This window comes from Xiphophorus couchianus, chromosome 21 (genome assembly GCF_001444195.1).
Source record: "Xiphophorus couchianus chromosome 21, X_couchianus-1.0, whole genome shotgun sequence".
Lineage (NCBI taxonomy): Eukaryota > Metazoa > Chordata > Actinopteri > Cyprinodontiformes > Poeciliidae > Xiphophorus > Xiphophorus couchianus.
This window is the reverse complement of record NC_040248.1, coordinates 9514616-9537084: the sequence shown is the minus strand read 5'-3', so window position 1 is coordinate 9537084 and position 22469 is coordinate 9514616. Positions and strand designations below refer to the sequence as shown.

The window sequence follows — 22469 nt, the reverse complement described above, 5'->3', positions numbered from 1 at the left end:
CAGATTTTATGTGGCAGAGCAGCACAAAGTACTGCATTATTGTCAAGTGGAAGGAAATTAATACATGGATTTCAATTTCTCTTTGCAAAGGGGTACCAGTGATATGAGATGTGCATTTGTATTCAGCCCCTTTTTACTATGACACACCTAAATTAAATCTATTGCAACCAACAACCCGTATATAATTTTATGTAGATATAAATCTTGCGTCAGAGTTTTGTTTGAGAACACTAATAAACGTACATCATGAAGAACAAGGAACACAGCCGACAGGTCAGGGACAAAGTTGTGAAGACATTTACAGCAGCAAAATATAATGAATAGTTCAAACTTCGAACATTTCATAAAGCACCGTTAAATTGATCATATTCACGTCAACAAGAACACACCATCACCATAGTGGGACATGGTGGTGACGGCACCGTGCTGTGGAATTACTGCTAATCAGGAGATATAGTGAAACTTGTCTGAGCTGATTAAAATGCTCTTCCGACACAAAAATCAAAGAGAACATTTTCATTTTACCCAGTCAAATTCTTCATTAGCTATCCTACACTATTTTCACTGTATAATCCTCATTTGAACAAATTGCACATCCCTGACTCTAACAATGCTCAACAGAAAAGATTCTGTTGAGTATCTTTCTGTTGAGTATACATCTTATGTATTTATTTATACAAATACATATGAAATACATATCATGTATGTGTATAAATACATTTAATGTATTTATACAAACTGCTTCTTTTCTAGTAACAACTGTCAGTACTCATTCCCCATCTTTTGTGGTTTAATATTGAGTTCATCATACAATAGTTTTCTGAATAAGTGCAAATACCAAACACAGTAAACCACTCATTAGCTAAGCTGTATTTAGTAAAATATGGGAGCTAACTGCTGGCCAATCATAAATATTGGGAAAACTTTAGAGTAATACTGACTTAGATTAACAATGTGTTTTAAAAAAGGGTGTGTCTGCCTTAATATTAGACTCTGTTTATGTGAGCAGAAGCCTACCAAAGCCTTTGAGATTTCCATTGTGTGGGCAAGTTTAATCGCATCCGTCTTTAATCATGCCCACGACTGTTAATGGATGTTATCTCAGAAGGCTTGATCAAGTTCAAGAACTCAGTGTGTCAACAGCTGACTCGGGCCACACAGAAAGATGACAGTGCAGCCAGCTTAATGGAAAAACTTCCAGTCAGATCTCTCACACAATTCCATAATAAATCCAGATTTGTATCCCAACGACGTCTTCTGCTTCACTCACCAGATGCCATCGGTCCAGGTAAGTAATCACAAATCTCTATGTTCAATGACAGCCATCAAACTCTGTTGCAGATCAACTAAGATGGCTGGCTCAGGTGCTTGATGTATGTCACAAATGGAAAATGCTATGACTGATCCGATGTATTAGTTCAGATTGGTATTAAAGCATTCAAATTCAATACTTGTTAATTGTCTGATAATGTTAGACAACTTGAAGCATATGATTAAAAGCTTCAGAGTACCTCTGCTTATAAAAGCGCTGCCAAAATCGCTGCGCCTCATATGCTAGCACTTAGAAAAACAGCAAGGCTATATTGCACTGGCAGCCAAAGCATTACCTTACACTTAATAACAGTTTCCTGTGGTCTTGTAAAAAAAAAAAAAAAAGACAACTTGCTATATCAGCAAAGCACACATAAAACCTGCGAGACAGTTAAGCTCAGCCAACATGCCAAAACTGGTGATGAATGATGAATTTTGGGGGCTCTCAGATGGGTGTAAGGGTGAAAGCTCGTTTGTCTTTTTGAGAGGAACACTCATCTTCTGTCTTTTCATCATGTTTCCCAGCAGGAAGACTGAGGTTGATGTACTCGCAGCTCAAACAGACACAACAAATCACAACAACAACTTGCGATTCAGGAGCTAACAAGTTCATTTAATTCAGCAATTTAGAAAGTGTAGCTCATTTAGCTTACCATAGCCACAATTCAGTTTCTTAGAAAATCTGAATTATGCAGAATGTCAAGAAAGAAGAATGTTTAATACAGAAATGTCCATATTGCAAGTTGCTGCTTGGCACAGAGGCATTTAGACAAGTTGCTTTATTCACTGTCTTTGCTTAGTCTGCATTGATGTATCTGGTGTCTCTGATTTTTTCTCTTAAAAATAAACGATTCTAAATAAATAATGAATAAACCACCAGATCAGTTTTCTGGCCAGAGATCTTTTAAGCATGTGTTGATACATGTGGCAGCATGAGTAGGTGCCAAGTCTTGCAGGAAAATGAAAATCCACATCCTCATTATGCTTGAAGAAAGAAGCATGAAGAGTTCTAAAAGTTCAATTTTGTCTCACCCTGGACTAAATAAAACCAACACCTGCAATATACTCACTATAGAAGTCATGGACTTCCTTAGTGAGTACATGACTCACTATGGAAGAGTCAGAGTACACCTTAATCAACTTTGACTCTGTGCTTCTCCTTTACACTGGTACCTTGTTTTACAAATGAAATATAAAATGCTCTTACATCTAAAAAGGACCATCGAGATTCACCCAGCATAGGAAAGTTCCATTTTTATCTTATTGATGTTGCTTGTGCAACTTTTGCGATACATTTTTTTCTTCCACGAAACTTTCAAATAACATGTTTGAATATGGTCCTCTCTAAAACTTCTACTTACACCTGTAACCTTCTGTGGCTTACCCAACTTGTGCTGGGTGTCCAGAATTGTCTGGTGGGCAATTTTTGTGCCAGCAATCTTAACCTGGCAAAAACAAAACGTCTATTTAAAAATAAGTTTTTTATTAGTCTTAAGTAATATATTATCATTTTCAGTGGAACTGTATCTTGACTTTTCTTTATCTGTAGGCCATAATGGCATTCACTTTCTTAAATAACTGAAATAGATTCATTTGTCTGTTATATTCTGACTCTTTGAAATCAACTGTAGTAAAAATAAATATGTAATATTTTGGTTGTACCTTGATAAATTAAACACAGACTAAGTTTGACACTATGCTTAAAGTTTCTAGAGGCAAGGAAAAAAGCAAATGGTCTTCAGTGTTACAGAAAAGATTCGGAGGAAATTGTGAAGATAAAATAGAGATAGTCACTAATTAGGACTCCCTTACAGATTTTACAGCAGCTAAGTCCAAGATTCCTCTGACACTAATGTTTAATTTGAGTGGAGGAATGCAGAGTCTTCTGACTAGGAAAATACTGCAATCCATTAGATCCAAACGAGACCAAATCCCCAGTAAATCTGAAGCACAAGAGGCTACTTTGATGCTACAGATAACCATGATCTAAAAAGATGAAAAAGGTTCAAAGGTTGAGAAAAGTTCAGCTTGCTAGGACTTTACAGATCTCAGACAATTAAAATGACAGATAGTGTGAGGACTGTGTCTTGTAAAAACTTTTTTTTTCCCAGTTCACCCTCTCATGATCTGACCCTCGACACTCTCCTCTCCCCCCATCAGCTTAATTAGACAAAGCCACACACACATTAGTGGCTCCCTTTTTTCTCTGCCTTCTTTCTGGGTTTTTTTCAGCCCTGTACTGAATGGTTGGCTGAATTTCAGGCCCCCTCACCTCCCAAAAAATAAAAACAACTATGCAAAACAAGCAGCTTTCAGAGCCAGGATCAGCATCAGAAAGTAGCAACACTTTAAAAACAGTGAGCTGAATGAAAAACCTCCAAGTCCAGGTATAATTAAAGACAACATTGCGTACTGCAAGTGTGGAGACACTTCTTAAGCAAAACAAGTTTATTTCGGTCTGCATGAATCCACAGACAAATAGAAAAAAAAGGGGTTATGTTTGAAGATGAAACATCCGTGCTTCCATCAGCTCTCTCTGAGAGAGTATGTTATTGTATGAGATGTAGCTACTCACCCTGAACTCTTTCTGTAACACAGTATGTCCTGATAAGATTTCTTTTTCTTTTCCCACTGGAAACAACCACAGCGACACAAACGAACACTCTGCTCCCCGCAGCCCTAAAACTTTTTGCTCTCTGCCGGCAGATCTCCTGATTTCCCCTCCCAACCTCTCTCTCGCTCTTACTTCAGCACTTCCTGGGCTGTTGTTTATGCTCCAATCAGGCCATCCAAGAAACTACTGCTAGCCCCTTCCCTTCTCTCTCTCTGCCTCTCTCTCTCTCTAAAATGTTGTTTGTCAGAGGCTTGTCACATGCAGGCGTCCATCCGTTTGTGTGTTCCCTCCGAACTTTAAAAGGTGTTTTAACCTCTCGCCACAATTTGGGAATCTGATTCTCCTCTGTCACAAGACCAAGAGAGAAAGGGTGAAGGTGGAGGAAGGGCTTCCTGCTAAATCGTCTTAGTGAGACAGATACATTTTTAAGGCATATGGGAAAAGGAGGTGCAGTGTTCAGTTAGGGCTGGGGGTGTGTCTGGAACTTTCTCTCCAAATCCAACAGCTTGTTGTTAAAAACCACAGCCGACTCAACCCTTCATAGCCCCTACAGAGCCTCAGCCTCTCCTGCAGTCTGCCAAGAATTTTCTCCATACTCCCCCAACCCCTTTAAAAACTTTCAATTATTATTTCCCCAGCAAGCTAGCCAATGTTCATTTTAAATAAAAGAAGAGCTATGGTGCTACATGTGAGTACAGAGCAGTAAGGGCAGGGAAGTGGACAACATAAACAGTGACCAGGTCAAGCTAATACCAACTCTAATCAGTGTGGTGGATATTACTAAATGAACAAGAATCAGTGACTTGTTTAAAATTAAGCTGGAGGATGCACAAAAATGCAAGAAGCTATCTAGAAAGGAAACTATTTTCTACCACACACCTTGGATTCTTTCAGGTTCTTTCATTCTTGGAAGAAAATTTACTGTCATGGAGGTTCAAACTGAAGCAGTGATCTCTATTGTGGCCAAAGCTACAAATAGAGTGAATTAGATTGAAGAATATTCATGTGTGAGAATGGTCAAAACCAAAATCTAACTGGAAATTATGGACAAACCTTTTAAATTTCAGTTCACAGAAGCTTGTTTAATCCATTTCAGCTTGATCAACTTTGCAAAGAAGAATGGGCAAAAATATTCTGTGTCTAGATCGGCAAAAGTTGGTAAGTTGTATCCCATTACACCTGCAGCTGTTCTACAAAGTATTGACTTCAAAGAAGCTGAAAATACATTCATCCCATTTCAGATTTTATGGATATTTGTAATTTTTATCCACTTCTTATGTGCATTTTTTTGTTGGTCTACAAAATAAAATCCTAATAATGCATTGAGATTTGCAGTTGTGACAAAATGTAAAAATATTCAAGAGATCTGAATATGGGAGATTGAAATGACCAAAATGAGCCCCTCTATCATCTTTCCTTCAATCTGACTGTACTAATTTCACCCCATTCCTCCTCTAACCTCTCCTTTCATCCTGTTTTGAATGCAAGCCTTTCAGCCATTCAGCCAAGACACATGGGCAGATTGGGGTGCTTCTGTGCCAAGTTGGATTCAGGAAACGTTCGTCTAGTTGTTTAGTCTGGGCACCATGTGTTGGAGCAGAGAGGCCTCCCTCCTTCACCAAACCCCTTTTTTTCCCTTTGGCACAGAATAAAAAAACCACACACTGACAGACGTGATCTGGACAGTCACACAAAACAAAAAACACTTTAAAGCAGCGGCTAGTATGGACCTCAAAGCAGAAATGTGCAAAGATGAAATGTGCTGTCACTCTACCTGTGGTTCAGATATGCAGGCATGACGGCCTTATGCATCAGCATTTATTTAATCACGTAATAATGGGTGAGAAAGATATGTTGACTCAAAGTGAGAGATATTTATGGAGCAGCAAATGTGTGTTTTGTATGGGTGTGACTTAACTTTGTTCACATCTGTGCTCTCACATTGGTTTTGTGCTGGTGCAACATTGAAGTTCCTTTCCTGATTTTTATTTTTTCATCAAAACTGCAAATGGGTCTCACTTTGACTAATCCTTGAGCGTTAAATCCTTCCACTGTTGAAAGGAGACCCAAACAAATGCCAAAAGGAGACAAAATAAATCAAAACAGTTGGGGATTGAATAGTTAAAAGAGCAGGTGAGGATTTTACCTCAGGCTTTTCAGCTCAGTGTCTCAGCCCGTGCCAATCTGCTTCTGAGAAGTCGATCCTTCAGTCAGTCACCACAGTGAATGAGCCACCTGTGAGTCTTGGAAGAACTAGAAGGCACTTGTATTATTGAACTTGAGTAAAGAGGGTAAAATGGTGTGCGGTTTGCCTTCTGTGATACAAACCGGATGCAGAAAACGAGACCGAAGAGCTTTATGATCTCTACTATGAATAAATAGTAAACCTGATCTCAACATTTCAAAGATGAATGAAAACATGAGTCTAGATGAGGCTGAATGAATTGATTTAAAAGATGAGTCTTATTTCAAACAAAAATATGACCATATTTTTTTACGTTATCAGCTAACATGCAAAAAAATAACGAACAGGCAACAAATTGTGTTGATGTCTGTGTTTAATTCTGAATGTTCGAACATTTTGTGTGGCATACAACAGGGGCTTGTGTTAAAGCCAAAATTATTTACCATGCATTAGACTTAAAACTCTGCCAAGGAGTCCCAGCTTCAGAGTGATTCAGTCTCTACTGAGCGAGGAGATGACAGAAATTCCCATCTTAGTGAGGAAGTGAGGTAAACCCTGTTGCTAGGTGTGATGCTGGCTGTACTGCAATTGGTTCCTCTTCTTCTTCTACTTCTGTTTTGATGGCGGTTGGCAAACAACTTAATGGGGCACTACCGCCACCAACAGGTCAGATGTGTGGGCCAAATGTCCTCGTTACAAATATACAGGCCCACTGAGTAGTCTATTTCTATAATGTCATTAAACACTGAGGTTTTGAGTAAGTGGACATTTGTGTTTTGACTGCAATCCATCCTAGACTGCTGGAAACACGCTTATAAAGCAGACTGTTAAATCTGCTGCCATTTTGAGTTTCTTGGGAGCAGGATCTAAACAGACTTTGATTAAATAAATTAATAACACATTAAAGTAATGAAAATATGAAGTGAGAGGTGTGACATCAGAGCCAATCTGTAGAAATGAATGTGGCACTATGAGGTCATCTGACGGTCCCGTAGCCTGCTGCTACAGTGACACAAAAGAACAATGGGACAGAGCTCGCCCAGTAAACACCACACAGGAGGTCAGATGAGCCATATGACTTTGTTTCCGTCTCCTTTTTTTAGTCATGCAAACATAAACAAGTAAAGGTGAAAAAATTGGCAGAGACTGGCGTTAAAGTTGGGGTTGTCTAAAAATATTGGTGCTTGAAAATCGGATCAAAGGATAAATCAATTCAATAATCCCAGCACAGTTCTTCTTAGCCCTATAGAAGAACAAGAAATTACAAAAACTGTAGTAAAATGTAAAAATAAAACATCAACTGATTGGAGTGACATTGATATGATGATTTTTTTATTTTAAAAAATCATCCAAAGCAATTGGAGAATTAAAAAAAAAAAAAACAATTGCACACATTTGTAACTTGTCTTTTCACACCTGTTTATTTCCAAGTAACATGAAAATTGCTAAAGTGAGGCTCTTTTATAAAGCAGGGGATAGAAATCATTTTGCAAACTACAGACCTGTTTCTTTGTTATCTCAGTTCTCTAAGATTCCAAGATGAAAGAAGGAAGAAAGGAAGGACCTGATAATACTTCAATCAAATCTAAATGTCACCTCTCCAAACTTTTGTGTATGAGCCCTAAGTGTATCCCAGTCCACCAGCAGAGGGTTACAGTGATTTAACATCTCCAAGCAGTAAAATAATCTCATCCTAAAACACAAGCAATAGAATAGAGGGGTTTGAAAGTTTATACCCATTATTTTATACCCGTAATTTGCAAAACCATTATACATAGAACACAAGGGGATATCTATGTATTAAAACTCTTAGGGGGAGAGGAGGGGGCTGACAAATTTGAATGCATTTACCTCTTCTTGGTTTCCAGTTTGTTGGCATTCTGTGGTTTTCAATCATTTGCATCATTAGTTTGATATTAATACAGATATGCCTTCTGTGATGCCCCCATGTTTGAAGAATATAGTCCTTTGAAGACCAGCTAACAAGCAAAAAACCCCTGTGGTATTTTTAAACAGCTATCCTTTTTCTGTGGACTTTTTCCAAACAGAGGGATAATTCTGTTTGCAGGAGTTAGGCAGCTGCATGCCACTTTGAATTTTAGCCAGTGTAGTGACTTAGTTTCGCTGTCATTCCAAATGTTTTAACTTCTGTTAGTTCCACAGTCCATATACAGGTTGAAGCAGGCGTCAAAATGATGCACAACGCTACATCTCCAGTCAAAATTTCATGCATAAATAAATGTATATGCCTGCTTTTTTAAGTTAATATCCTGGCTAAAATTGAATTCATCAATAGAAGAAACCCTCATTTCAGATATCTACATTTAAAATGGGAAGAAGACAAATGCGTTTTAGATTAAATGTTAAAATTCCTTGTCATATTTAAATGGCGATCACACTGGGCAGGTTCTCGTAGGAGAGAACTCAACAAGGATCTTGTCCAAGCTGTAAGGTCCAAAGAGCAGGGCATTTTCTGTTCAATCAAACTGAGTCACTGGCAAAAATGGAATGGTACACATGAATGGTTCACCAGTTATGAACCTATTTTGCATTGCTTATCACCCAAAAAATACAAAATACATCAAAATTGCATAGCTGCTGCTACATAATAAAATATAGACAAGTTCTACAGGTGTGAATATTTGTGCAAGGCACCTAAAATCAACCTAAAGTAATAATGGGTGGGAGAAAGCAGTAGAAATGCTTAAACGAACAAATAAGGGAACCAAAATTCAAGGCACACATGTAAATCATTGCAAGTGCAGCAAACCATAGTTGTAAATATGGGTTTTGTTGTCATAGAAATGTAGATCTAATAATGTTTATAGAGTAATAAAAGGCATTTAGCCTAATTGTGTTTGGCCCATGAGTGCACTTTTGTGCCTTCTGGTGCAAGACAAGAATGATTGGGCTTAATAAAATCAATTTAGCATGGCAAACAGTAACAAGTATGAAATATTTATCAGTTGTGCCCTACGATGTCAACAGAAACATTGCTTTGACAATGAGCATGGGATTTACAGCAAGCTGAAGAACTTCATACATCTAAAAATTTTCATTTTGTGGAACATGTCTACAAGGACTTTGGATATAAAGTAATTTGCTTATCTATAAATGCTCACTTTATTGGTACTTTTAAAAGTGTTTTAGCTGTGAATAATTGATGATTTTGAGCTTCACATTAAGTGACAGATGTCGCCTTGTGGGCTGTTGGCCTCAATCAGCAACTTAGCATAATTCTGTCGACGTCTCATCGGTGCGAGAACTCGCACAGTACGCCTGTCAAAACCTAATTTCAGGGGATCATACAACAAACAAATGCATTATGATATTTGCAGCACAGAGAAGCATTTGGTCCCAAACACAATTAACATTCAATCTGCTAAAGAAGAGACAATAAAAGGGTACATCGCTTTGACTGCTGTCTGGTTGCATTTGTGGCATTTTTCAGGCTGATCTTTGTGGTGGATGAAGGGGTCAGAAAGAGGACTTTAAGGAAACTCTACAGAGGTTCGTGTCCAGCTGAAAGAACAGCAAAATGTCAGAACAATGTCATAACATTGATCTACAGCAAACACTTAAAGGTCTCCACATATTTCTCAGGGTTCAGGAATGCATGCAGCTTGGATCGCACTGAGGGGTGTTGAAGCTTAGTCTTTGATTCAGAGATATTTTTTTAACTAAAGCCTCATTTAGGGGGCGACAAAGGGCTTGTTTGGTAACTTTTCAGAAAACTGAAGAGACAGGATTATGTAATTTTTTTGTTAGCATGCAGTTTTTGTGCCCTTAATTTCTTGAGAAATAGATTTATCAAATGTTGGAAACACCAAATCTCCTCTGAGGTTTTTCTTGTTGTTAAGTTGGGTGATTTTTGAGAGAGGTTCACGGTCTGGAGGAAGGTTTGCAGGTTAGGGCTGTCACCAGAGTGTCAAAACTCAGCATCTGTTCTGTGAAAACAACAAGCCTCCAGGGACAGACCACATGTGGAACCATCCACATAGTGTTACTACCATCACCCGATGAACTTAACATGCAACAGCACCTCCAAACAGCTGCACTATTACCTTCTTACTCTTTTTATAGACTTGCGACAGCAAGGTGGGGAATTTACTACATTCTGCACTCAAAGAGAAAAAGAAAGTTAAAACATTTTTTAGGAAATCACAAAGTCAATTCTCAAGCTCTCTGTTGATTTTTTGTTCTAAAATATGTACTCTTTGTGTAGCCTTGTTTTTGCCCCTACACTGTTGTCATTCAATTACTTTACTATAAAACAGGAGATGTAATGGCACGTTCACACAGCAGAAACAATTGGATACATATTCGATTTCGTACTACATATGGAAGTGGCACAAATCGGGTTTTGCTTTTGTGTGTGAAGATCGGAATTGGAATGCCGTGAAAAGTCAGATATAGGTCGCATATTCATAAAAAAAATTAAATTATAATAATAAACATTCATTTTGTGCAGAACAACTGCCAAAGTATGATTATTTGAATTGTTTTGCTGCTGCTTTGTCTGTGAAGTACTCACCAAAGGCACAAAATCCGATTACATATTCAAGTTTTTTTTATACAATTTCGATTGATTTAAAGTGAGAGGGGTGGGAAAAAGAAATGAAACAAAGACAAAAAAAAAAGATGGAAACTTTTCTTCTGAGTCACAGTTTTCTGAAAAAGTATCAAAACCTCCAGCTGGTGATTACAGTTAAGAAGAAATCCCCTTCTTCAGTCTTCATAATCTTGCACAAAAGTGCTGTGTCAGTCTCATCACGAGCTTTCGCAAAGGAGCTGAAAAGCATGTGAGTCTCACCAGTGACGTCATCTCACAGCCAAACCCTTTTATGCCCCCTTTTGAGAGAAGAAAAATCCCCAGATTTCAGAGTGAGTGTGGGGACAGAATATGTTTGATCTTCAATGTTTCTTAGTGTTTGATACTGTAAGAATGTATCAGAGACGCTCAGAGGCACAGGGCAGCTGTCGGCTCAGCTTCTCTGTTAACGGGGTGAGAGAGAGAAACTTGGCAAAAGTGAAGTTTTAGTCACATCCTAACTGAACGAGCTGTGCTGGCGGGGATAAAGTGAATAGGGTCATATTAAACTCTATCAAAACATAACCAAGAGGGAAACTGCAGGCTAAACTTGAAATCCAAGAAGCCGTACACCTGGGGGCGCTACTGTACATGCCAGGAGATTTTGTACTGATTGACCTGGTGTGGAGGGAAATCTATGTTTTTTTTAATGTAAAATATTTTACAACTGTTTGTTGTAATTTATTGAAGTTGTAGAAAGAATGCAAGCTATTGAAATGTCTCCATATGGGCCAAACAAGCTTGTCTGAAGCAGATAGGCTCTGTGAAAATATATTTTAAACATCCATTCTCATATAGTTATGCAGTTAAAATAATTAATTTAGTTTTTTCTGTATTAAACCAATTTTTTAAAAATCTAACTGCTTTTATTACTAAACATAAATTCAGTGACTGAAGATGTACATAAACATGTAAAATTAACACTAGCTTAAAGTAAAAAGTAAGCATGTTCAATATATTAAGTATTATGCCTTTTAGTTTCAGTGTATTTGTTACAGTACTGTCAATACTAAATACAGAAAGGTGATTTGCTTTTTCAACTTTTATAAATGAAACAAATTTTCCTAACTGCAAATGGAAATTAAAATTATGACAACTCCTCTTAAAACGTGCACAACAGATGTGTTATTCCTACTTGAAAGCATAGTCAGTATTAGCATTGTATGGTGAAATAATAATGAAATAAAACAATATTCAAAGTAACTCGAAAGTCTTTCTGAAGCACCAACACCACACAAAGAGTCACCTCATATGCATTTGTATTTGTTTACATTCAAAATTGACAAGATTATTGGGAGTTTATTGTTGGGACCCCCATAAGGTTGAATGTAACGTTAGCAGCCTGGCACATTGATGTTAGCTTGCTAGTTAGCCATCTTTTCTGCTCCGGTAAATAGCTTGGACTGTATTGTTTATTTTACCAGCAGACCAGATGACATCCAACAAACACAAACATTTCTGAAAAGAGTGATGGATGACATTACTCTTGTATCCAGACAATGATTTGTGTTTTTGGTGTTATTTGCTACTACAAACGTTTTGTAGTTTCAAGGAGATTGAAATTTCAGAGAGTTTTTCTTCAAAAGGCTATCATCCACAGCTGACTGACAGATTGAAGTAACAACAGGGAGAAAGGGGGGCACTACCCTACACTACATACAATGTGATGAAAAAAATAACCCATACTGCCATGGGCATGTCATGAAAAAAGTGCTGAAATCACAGAAATAGTGTATGAAGAAATTCACTTTTAAATCAAAAACCAACCAATGGCTCTTGTCAAAGACATCAGGGAAATATAATTCTGATTTAGGGAAAAATAAAAAATAAGACAAATAAGACACATATGTGAGAACAACTAAGAGAGTCATGTGAATTAGTTTGATAGCTTTTTTTCTAAATTGCAACCCAATAAAGGGTGTATAACTTAGGAATCTCAGCATAGCAATTCTTATAGTTTCAAAGCAAGGCGCAGAAGCTAAAACTTTACATAGGACATGCTAATTACAGCAAAGTGTCTGTTGCTTTGGAGCCAAATGTGTTCAATTTAAAAAGGAGTCAGTTATCGCTGGTAAACCCAAGGTCAGGCTCTGAACTTAGAACCAAATGCTTGCCTCTGAACTTATTTGTGTCTTATTAGTACTACAGCGCAGATGGGGAAACAACCTTATATACTCTCTGACTGAAGTGAAGCTCTGGGAAAAGCAGGACAACTCTTTATCTTTCTAATTAATATGTGATCAATGTTATTTTCAGTGGAAACTTTAAGTTCTAGTAATTCAAACACTGCATTACATATGTTTGACTCGTAATATTTGAATAAAGTCTTAATTAGGAATCTGATCAAAGCCCAAAAGCAGCATAGCTGATGAACATTTAAATTGAGATGCTAGACTCCCCCTCTAAAAAGTAAATAGCAAACTGGTACTTTCAGAAAAACACTACATTAGTAAAAAAACAATGTTGAAATGCAATAAGTAATATCTGAACTAAAAATCCATTTATATTGAGACAGAAACTGGAGAAGAATGTTAGTACTCCTTTACAGCAACAGGAATTTCTAGGGAATACAATTTGTCTCATCTTGCAAACCTAAAGCAGACATTTGGCAAAACAGCCCATAGCTCATTAGTTATTATTTATTATCCACATATTGCAGACTCTGGCAGTCATAAAATGGGGCACATTCCAGTAAAAATCTACCAACCAGATACTTCAGGGGTAAATAAAAACCTTGAAGTATCAACTCCACTGATAACTGAAGTCTGCAGGTAAACACATTCTGCATTCAGCCTCCGATTTAAAAAACTACAATGCAATTCCAAGTAAATTCAACAAGAAGAACTGTGATCAGTGACTACTACAGAGCCCCAATAAAGATCAGAAAAAAGGTTTTATTCTGCTGTTTAATATATTTATTGGTCTTTAAGGTCTGTTTTGTTCTGAAAGGATGTTCTGAAAGGATCAATTAGGTTTAACATTGTCTTATCCTGCTCAGCTCACAAGGTCTAAGTCATCAATCTTAAACTAAAGCCTTGATGTATAAACAAGGACCACATGTTTCTCCTCTTCCTAAAAATGCTTTAATTTTGTATAATATTGAAAATGTATGTTTTAAATTTTTTTAGAATGCTTAAAGTACATATTTTTTTCTCATTTACTTCCCATACCTTCATTAGCTCCATCAGAGTTAAAGAAATTTAGAGTAAAGATGCACTAAGACATGTCCTAGTGACTGGAAACGACCTGGACACTTAATCAATGAACAGACTTTTCAAAGTGCAACCTTGGTAGCAGTGACAACAACACTCTTTAGTTAGTGCTATTACTGAGTGAAGAACACACAAAAATGAGTTTTGTTGGCTTAGACTTTTGAGTAAAGTTAAGTTAGAGAAAGCACAGCAATGCAAAAAGTGATTTCAAAGAAAGATCTACTTTCTACAATGTGTTTACAGTGTGAGACTTTCAGCTGATAATAGAAGTGTTAAGTGAAAAGAGGCTGTGGTTTTCATAAACCTTTACCTGGCAATGAGTTTTACAGATTGTTGAAGGGAATTAAAGGGAGCCCTTTCAAACAGCCATTTAAAACACTGTCCCATTAATGTATTTATTCACATTAATCCAGTCTGGCCTCAAATTTTGAATTCATCTGAAAAACTGAAGGCACATGAAAGTGGAGTGCACAAGTTAGGTGACGTCATGTGGTATTTGCACATCAAATAAGCCACACGTGTGTTCTGCTCTACTCTTCCTAAAGGTAAGGATCTATATAACCCATAATAAAACTGGTACATAGGCAATTTTCTCAGTAATAGGCAGACTTGATTCGTTGGGAATTTCTTACATATTCTGCTAATAATGAAAAGGTTGGTAGAATATAGTGACATCTAAAGTCAATCAAAAATAGCTACACCCAGAACACAACAGAAGTTCAAAGGGCCATCATTCACTGTGCTTTGACATAAATAGTGAGTCTTCAATCAGCAGTACTTTAGTGAACAATGAGTTTCGACCAGCAGAAGCTTAAAAGGTCAGTTGTTCCAATGTTACAGTCTGTATTGAATAATCTCTTTCCTTCAGATGGTGTGTGTAAAGTGGAACAGACCTATAAACATAATTCATATGAAGACCATGTCACAAAACACTTAAAGCTGGAGCTTAGCTGCCTTCAAGCCATCTCTGTGTTTGAAGTGTACCCCTCCTCTGAGCTGCCAAACAAGGTAGGGAAGGAATTGGAAAAGGAAACTAATGAAAGGGTTAGCCAGTTTTTGAAGCTTAAATGTGGTATATAGAAATGAGAGATTTCTGTGTGACCTTAAATGCAAAAAACAAATGCCATGGGGTGGTCTCCTGCTGCAAAACTGTTATTCTTCAAATCAATGGGGTTTTACTTATTGGTTGGTGATGCTTTACAACTGAACAAAACTAACAAATAAACAGATATACAGAGAAACAAACAATTTGGATCAAGATTGCTCATGCCAGAGATGCATCTAAAAGTTGTAGAATATTGGTGCTCAAGGACTAATACTAGGAACCACTGAACATGTGTTCTACATTGTATCTTCTCTGGCTTCTCTGTACAAACATTGTTCTATTAAAATTATAAGAATACAGAAGAGGAAACATTTAAAATAAGATTGAACAGCAACAAATGTTCCACTGCATTAAATTACTTATCAAGTCTTGGTGTATTAAGAAATTTCTTTCTTTTATAAAAAGTGCTTAAATATCCTCACTAGATAACAGATCAAGGTGTATCATCAAATAGTATTTTAGGAACTCTGTTTCCTTTCATCTCAGTTGTTTGCTGATCTAGGTTGCTGTCAAATGTGGTTTGTTCACAGTTTGCTGTCATTTTCAGTGCTAGAAACTGGGGCAGACAAGGGCACATCTGAGGCACTAAAAGCTGCTGCCGCAGGAAAGTGGCAGAGAAGACAAGAAACTAAAGTTGAAAGGAAAATACAGAGTGACTGTGGTGATTCAGACACCCATAATGCTTCTATTGGAGCAACCAATTACAGAGAAAGAAGTGTTTCATTGTTTCATTGTGGGCATGACATAACACAACTTCAGGGACACAGTTTTGCCCTCCCAAAGGCATCATCAAAAAGTAAGCAAGGACTGCTTTCACTGTACTAACCTTATGTGCTAGTCTTATTTTCAATCCAGAAAATTCACCTACAGAAAAACAACCAAAAAATGGGAAAGAGCAATCCAGAAGAAAATATGGACTGAAGGGAGTAATTATAAGGAGCATTGTGTAACAACAAATAGAAACCTGGTTTCTCAATACAACAGGAAGCAAATACAACTGTGAACGCAAAACCTTGTCTTTACGGAAGATTTTTTTTGTTTGGTTTTGAAGTAAGGTTTTGATGGAGCTGCTATCAGCAGTCATTGACTTACCAGTGGTCAAGTGTTCTCAGAGTGGTGTTCGTATGGAGAAAATTTCTCACCAGAACCCTATGGCCAAGATAAGGATAAGTTATAGTTGCACTTTTGAAAGTTTGCATTCAGAGTGCGTGAGCGTGGCAAAATTCAGAGGTGCATGACCAGGCACCATGACAGCGTCCAAGGTCAACACACAGGAGCTGGGACGGTACGGTTAGCGTGTGCCCTCCTGTGCCTGGTTCAATGCATGAACTATTAACCTAGCTTTACAAAGTTGATTTCTTTCAACTTAAAACAACTCCTGTCACAAAAAGTTCATTGTTTCTTTTTTCAATAAAAATGTTTAAACATTTAGGTGAATGTCGCTGCTGCATTAGATAATTATCTACATATAACTATGATTATTTCCAGAGAAGATGGTGAACAAGCACATTTTACAAGGGTAACACATATAAATTAATGGAAACATAGTAATTGACTTCTATATGAATAAGATTGAAAGCAAAGTAAAATGGAGAGGTCCAGACCATCAAAGAGCAATCATTTACACAAACCTAAGACCAATTCAGTGTGGCAGACCAAAGATGCATATTTTCTGAACTGTGGGAAGAAGCTGGCATACACATTTACAGGCCCCAGCTGGAATTTGAACCCATAATTTGAACCATGCCACACTGCCCACCCAGACATAAATACCACTTTAACAAATATTGAATGGATAAATATTTGCAATTTCAAAAGGTAGAACCACATTGTGAAACATGACGGTAGGAATACAGTGGGGATTATGTGAAGGTAAAAAGGCATCTAAAAAAGTATGCTGTGGATGGCTGGACGGACAGATGGACAGACAAACAAAAGAGTCAAGCATCACAACTACATTATCTAAAGAAGTAGATGTCATTCTCATTCTCCAATAATACAACACAAGTGAATGAATGATCCAAGCCAACTATCTTTGAAAGGCTGGTCAAAACCCCAGTATTACCTAGATAGGTAATACTTTGAGTAATATTTTGAGTATTTATTGTTTATTAGTAATTGTAGCATACAATATTTATATTGATATGTTAGTGTTGTATTTTTTTCCTGCATCAAAGCAAGACATTTCTGATCATTTGTGGATCAAACGTCTAATTACAAATCTTAACTTGATCTTTCAAAAGCCCATCCCTTCTATTAACTACATAGTTCTATTAACTACATGCTTTGCAGAATTGAAAAAAATCTTCACATTTCAATCAAAGAAGCACAAAAATCCAGTACTTTAAGAGGTTTAAATTGAAAACATACTACGTAGAAGTCTGCTTTAAAAATGTCTGACGTCGAACAAGTATATCTACATGCTCTTGCTCTTGCTTACAGTCAGAAGAACAGACAGACATGGATGAATACAGGCAAATGTGTACGCATCACATTTGCCTGAGAGGGAAAAAGAGCGAAAGTGGAAAGATATCGATTTCTCTGTCGACTCTTTGAGAGGAAACCCTGAGGGAGCCTTTAAATTCACTTCCACCCTTCAGTTGGCTGAATTAACTTCATTTATCCTTTGGACTAAAACACAAACATAAAATAGATCTATCTCTCAGTGTCTAGATGGAAAGAATTTCACGCTGCATTTGGAATTTTTGCTTTGATCATTTTATCCCTTAATTAAGCCAATAAATGGAAACTGTGGAACAAAAATACATGCAAGATGTTGATAAATAAGTAAAGACCTTGCACGTGCAAATCAGAGAAACTGTGACTGAAACCAATTCCTTTGTTTCATCTTGAATCTAACACACAGAGAAACCAAACCCCCTCTGCTGTTTTTCATTGAGAACCAGACAGACTAAGGATCAAGAGAAAAGCCTTGCTTCCCTGAACTAAACTTTAGAATCAAAACATACACACACCAGTCCCAAAAAGAAGGATTTACAGTAGACACTCATGAGTGGCCACATAACTTTAGCTCTTTCTTCTTGCTCAGTGAACCAGTTATTGTCCGTTTGTGTTTGGCAGATGAGTCACATCCAATCATCTTCTGAGCACAAGCCCCAGGTCAATGAACACACCATTAACTCACCTATAGTCCATTGCTTCTAATGATTCATTGGACATCTCTTCAGTTGCTGGGTACTTATTGACAAACCAAGGACAAAGGTAAGTTGTCCCCCAGAGCTGTGAAAACATCCTGGCATTGTGACTGCCGCCTTTGAGGCATTTAGATGGAAAGCCCTGTCCAAACTCTCTTAATTGACTTTTTTCTCCTGTAGAAGGAAAAAATCTTTAACTTTAACAAAAGCAACAAACTTAGAGGGTTAGAGGTTCAAAAATTGATTTGAGATATTCTGTCTCCATTGCATTGTATGTCACTTGTTTTACTTTTCTTATTGCAATGCTCTTTTTTATTTCTCTCAAGTTTTTTAAGCACAGAAATCAGATAAGCAGAGAAGTGTTTCTGCTTTGGCTACATACAATAGCAAGTGATATGGGTTACAATGACAGAGCTCTGTTTCAATATGATTCAGTTTCTCTCTTATGATTCTCTTTTTTGAAATCTTTGCAGCTTAATATTGATCCTTTTTTAGTCTTTTTGACAGAAAGAACTGATACAACTTTGGTTAAATAGAATAGTGCTGTTACAATGTCTCTGTTCTTCCCATGTATGCTGATTTATTGAAAACTGCATGTTTCACATGTCTAAACATGAGGCAATAACAGGGATTTGGATGAATAGCAATTGCATATTTGAAGCATGTTTGTTGCTCTTGTTCGAGTCATGTTCTGAATAATAAATATACACATTGGTAGCATTGCAATGTTCAAAGCATGAAAAAAAGGTTGTGGCTTATATTCTGTAAATTACAGTCATTTACTGTGTCAGATTACTGAGCTGTTTTTAAGCTGAGCCATCGCCAGTGTGCTTGTATAGCAAGATTAGTTGTGCTAGCATGAAGTACTAGACCAGTGCAAAAACTGATGCGTGTTTTTAGAACTTCTTACTTCTAGTGGAGAAACAGTATGCAGTATGTGGCAGAAGTGCATATCCAAAAAGGGCTAAATATGATGAACATTCTGATCGATGACTCTGAGGTTCTAGCTAGCCTGAGCTATGTGAATTGAGGAACCACAGATATGGTTTATTTTCAGCACCCATTCTCAAACGTGTGCAATATAAATGACTAAAACTACCTTAATTATTTTCTCAAGTGTGTTAAATTTGCAGCTTTATGTTGTCAACATTTGCTTGCTCAGACCCATCCAATGCCTCCTGATTATTTTGCAACAAGTGTATGTGATTTAGCAAATTTTCTCAGTTTTGTGCAAATGAATATAAATATGTAGGAATAACTGAGCATAATTCACATAAACCCATAAAATGAGTTTCTGATTGCTTGATTCAGAGTAAAAGCAGGGGGTGTAGCTTGCAATCAACTTCCTACTTACTGACAATATATCAAGACATTCAATTCAAATGTAAAGATGGGAAAGATCCTTTAAAATCACTGAAAATCATTATTTTCTGTCTAGCAAAGAATTCACACCTAAGTCTACATGGCCTCTCAGATAGAAATGGTTTTAAAACGGATTTGTCAAAATGTTCAAAGGTTTTTCATTAAATTTGACATGCTATGTCAACTATGTTTGTAAGCTGCTGTTCTGGACTAATTTGGTATTTATTTTTGCAATTTTACAGTTGTCAAAGATGAAAATATCAGAAAATTATGTTTTTTTCTTTATGTTGTTTTTACAAATTCATTTTATCTCCAATCAAAGATTCAATGTCAAATATATGAATGAACATATTCCAATTCTAAAACTCATTTATATCATACTAAGCTGCTTTTCAGCTTTTTTTAAAAGAAACAAACATAGTCACCAAAATGTCAGTTACATATCAACACAACTTTTACAGTAAGTGAGCAAAACTGACATGATGATCTCAGCAGTGAATATGTCAAAGTAAATCTCTCACCAGTGAATCAAACCTTTACAGACACCCAGGCGAGTACAACAAAATATCAAATGCCTCACTAACCTTTGACACTTGAAGACAAGCTGAAGCAACCCTGCACATATTGATGTGGTTACACAGTTAAAAGCCAGACACAGCAAAAACACAAGTGTGAGTGCCTCTTAAAACAAACTGTTCTCAGTTCCTTTCCAGTCATCCAGAAGTGAGGTCATCCAGAATCAGAGATTCCCAGAGACAAATTGCTACCTGGTGGGTCATAAAGTCTAAAGACTTTAATGATCATACACATGATGAAAACGTTAAGTTTGTCTAGACTGAAAAAAAATCCCTGGAGCTTTGATGATAACAAAGACTGATCGGGAGATAAAGACAGGTTGAGTCATTATCAACTAGAGACTGTCCAAACATTAACCTTTCCAAATCCCTGTACCAACTGATTTGACTTTCCAAGTTAAGATGGTCTCATAAATACACAGCCTTGAAGTTTTTGTTCAAAATAACCTGAGGAAGTTCATGTTGAATTTCAATAGTCTATCAGAGTCATGCTGAAACAGAAGAAAACTGGGTTACATCTCTTGCTCCTTGAAGATGTTTTACAAGATTTTGGTAGGGGTAAGACAGTGTAGGGGATATTTTCTTGTCATACTTCAATATAAATTAAGCATAATTTAAATGCCACAGTCTCCCTTAGTACTGTTGCTGACCATGTCCATCTTATATGAGCTCAAATCATCTCGAAACAAGTTTCTAGAAATTTAGTATTAGTTCAGTGTAATCCAGTGGCCTCCATAGTTGTCAACAGAGCACCTTTGGGATGTGTTAGAACAAGAGATATGCATCACATACGTGTAATTGACACATCAGCAGCAACTGTGTGTTGCAGCAACCGTGTGATGCTTCAACCTGTGTGCATGATGCTCCAACTTGTTACAAACAAGGTGCACTTAAAACAAAATTGACCAGTGCATTCCTATGCGCTTAGTATATCCTCAGAAAATTGTTTCCTTTGTCAAACCTCAAATGAAATGATTGTGTTTCTTTTCCACACTCTTTCACTGCTTTATAGTCACCCTTATAATAGATAAATAGATTGGATTTTGCAATTTTTATTTTTAATATTTTTATGTGGTACAAAACATTCATGACAAAAGTGCAAAAGTCAATTCACCTCCCTTTGGCTAAGGATTTTCAGGGTTACATAAGGGTAAAATCTTGACTCAAGAGTCAAAATGGTGTCTGGGGCTCACTGCATATCATAGACACTTTGTGTCTGTCGATGTGAAGACAGACTTTAATGTCTCACTTATGCCAATCACAACATTTGATAACTCACATGATGACAGTGCCTAATGTTTATTTGGCTGCAGAAGATTATACAGACGGGGGGAAATGGGAGGCGTGACAGACTTCCACAATGGAGAGCTAAATTTAACTACAACCTCTTTTTCCAAAAGCATTTTTTACTTTTGTAACAAATTAATTCTAAACAAATACTGAAAATTTTAGTGAATAGAACAATTTTAGATTGGAATCATCCATGTGTTAGTTCATCTGTTAAAACACAGTCAGCCCAACAGAAGAAATTGATTTGGGAGCTCTCTTGTACATAAGATTGTCAGCCACCGCTGCACTATTGTTTTTGTTTGCTTTCCTATTACAGACACATTGGTGAGGCCACAAATTTAACCTCATCCCAATATAGAAACAGCAGTGAACAACACAACAAGCACTGAAGATTTGTAAGGATGTCTTCGTAAGTGTGTGGGAACAAATTTAGCTATACTTACTTCAAAAACACTGCTCCCTACACATGCAGTTTGCAAAATTCAAAATGCAGTTTGTTTTCATTGAAACAAACTGAGTTGGTATGAAAAAGTTGGTATGAAAAATTGCAAAAGTGACAGTGCCTGGGGAGGGGGGGTGGGTGAAATGCACTTTTGTAACTTGTAATGGTTCCAAGTTACACCATTTGGAAGAACAAGGCAACAGATTGCATCTTAGCAAAACTGCATAAGCAATGATTAAATAACCAAATTGTGCCCAAAACAAGCCAGCATAGTGGATCCTGGTTTGCATTAGTAATAATGTGAACAAACTTTGGAAAACCAGCTCAAAAGTAGAAAATTTGTGTTACGTAAGGCTTCAACTCTGCTTCCTTTCAAAAGCTTTTTGAAGTTTAATAAATATTGTCAAACTTCTAGCTCACCAAAATAGTATCAAATTGAGGGTTACTGGAGAATTTTGAAGAAAATTATACCTGAATCTACGCTTAATGTTACACACTGTCTGGAGCAAATATATCAAACGGATTTCACTCTTGGTGGGGGATTTCACTTTAACGGCTGAAATTGGATCCTTTGGTGAGCAGCAGTCATCTTTGAAGCTTTTACACAGTGGAAATGTCACCTGTCAC

The 22469-nt window shown here is 37.0% G+C and overlaps 1 protein-coding gene across 19 annotated transcripts in view; it reads right to left on the bottom strand.

Moving 5' to 3' along the window:
* Positions 1–22469, bottom strand: part of kiaa1217 (KIAA1217 ortholog) — a 119211-nt gene that overhangs the window by 71675 nt on the left and 25067 nt on the right. The window contains exon 1 of one of the 19 annotated variants that reach the window (XM_028005660.1): positions 3887–4246. The exons of the other annotated variants lie outside the window; for them this stretch is intronic. The gene's annotated coding sequence lies outside the window, so the exon portion shown is untranslated. Of the gene's footprint in view, positions 1–3886; positions 4247–22469 lie in introns of those variants that run through there. 19 annotated transcript variants of the gene reach the window in all.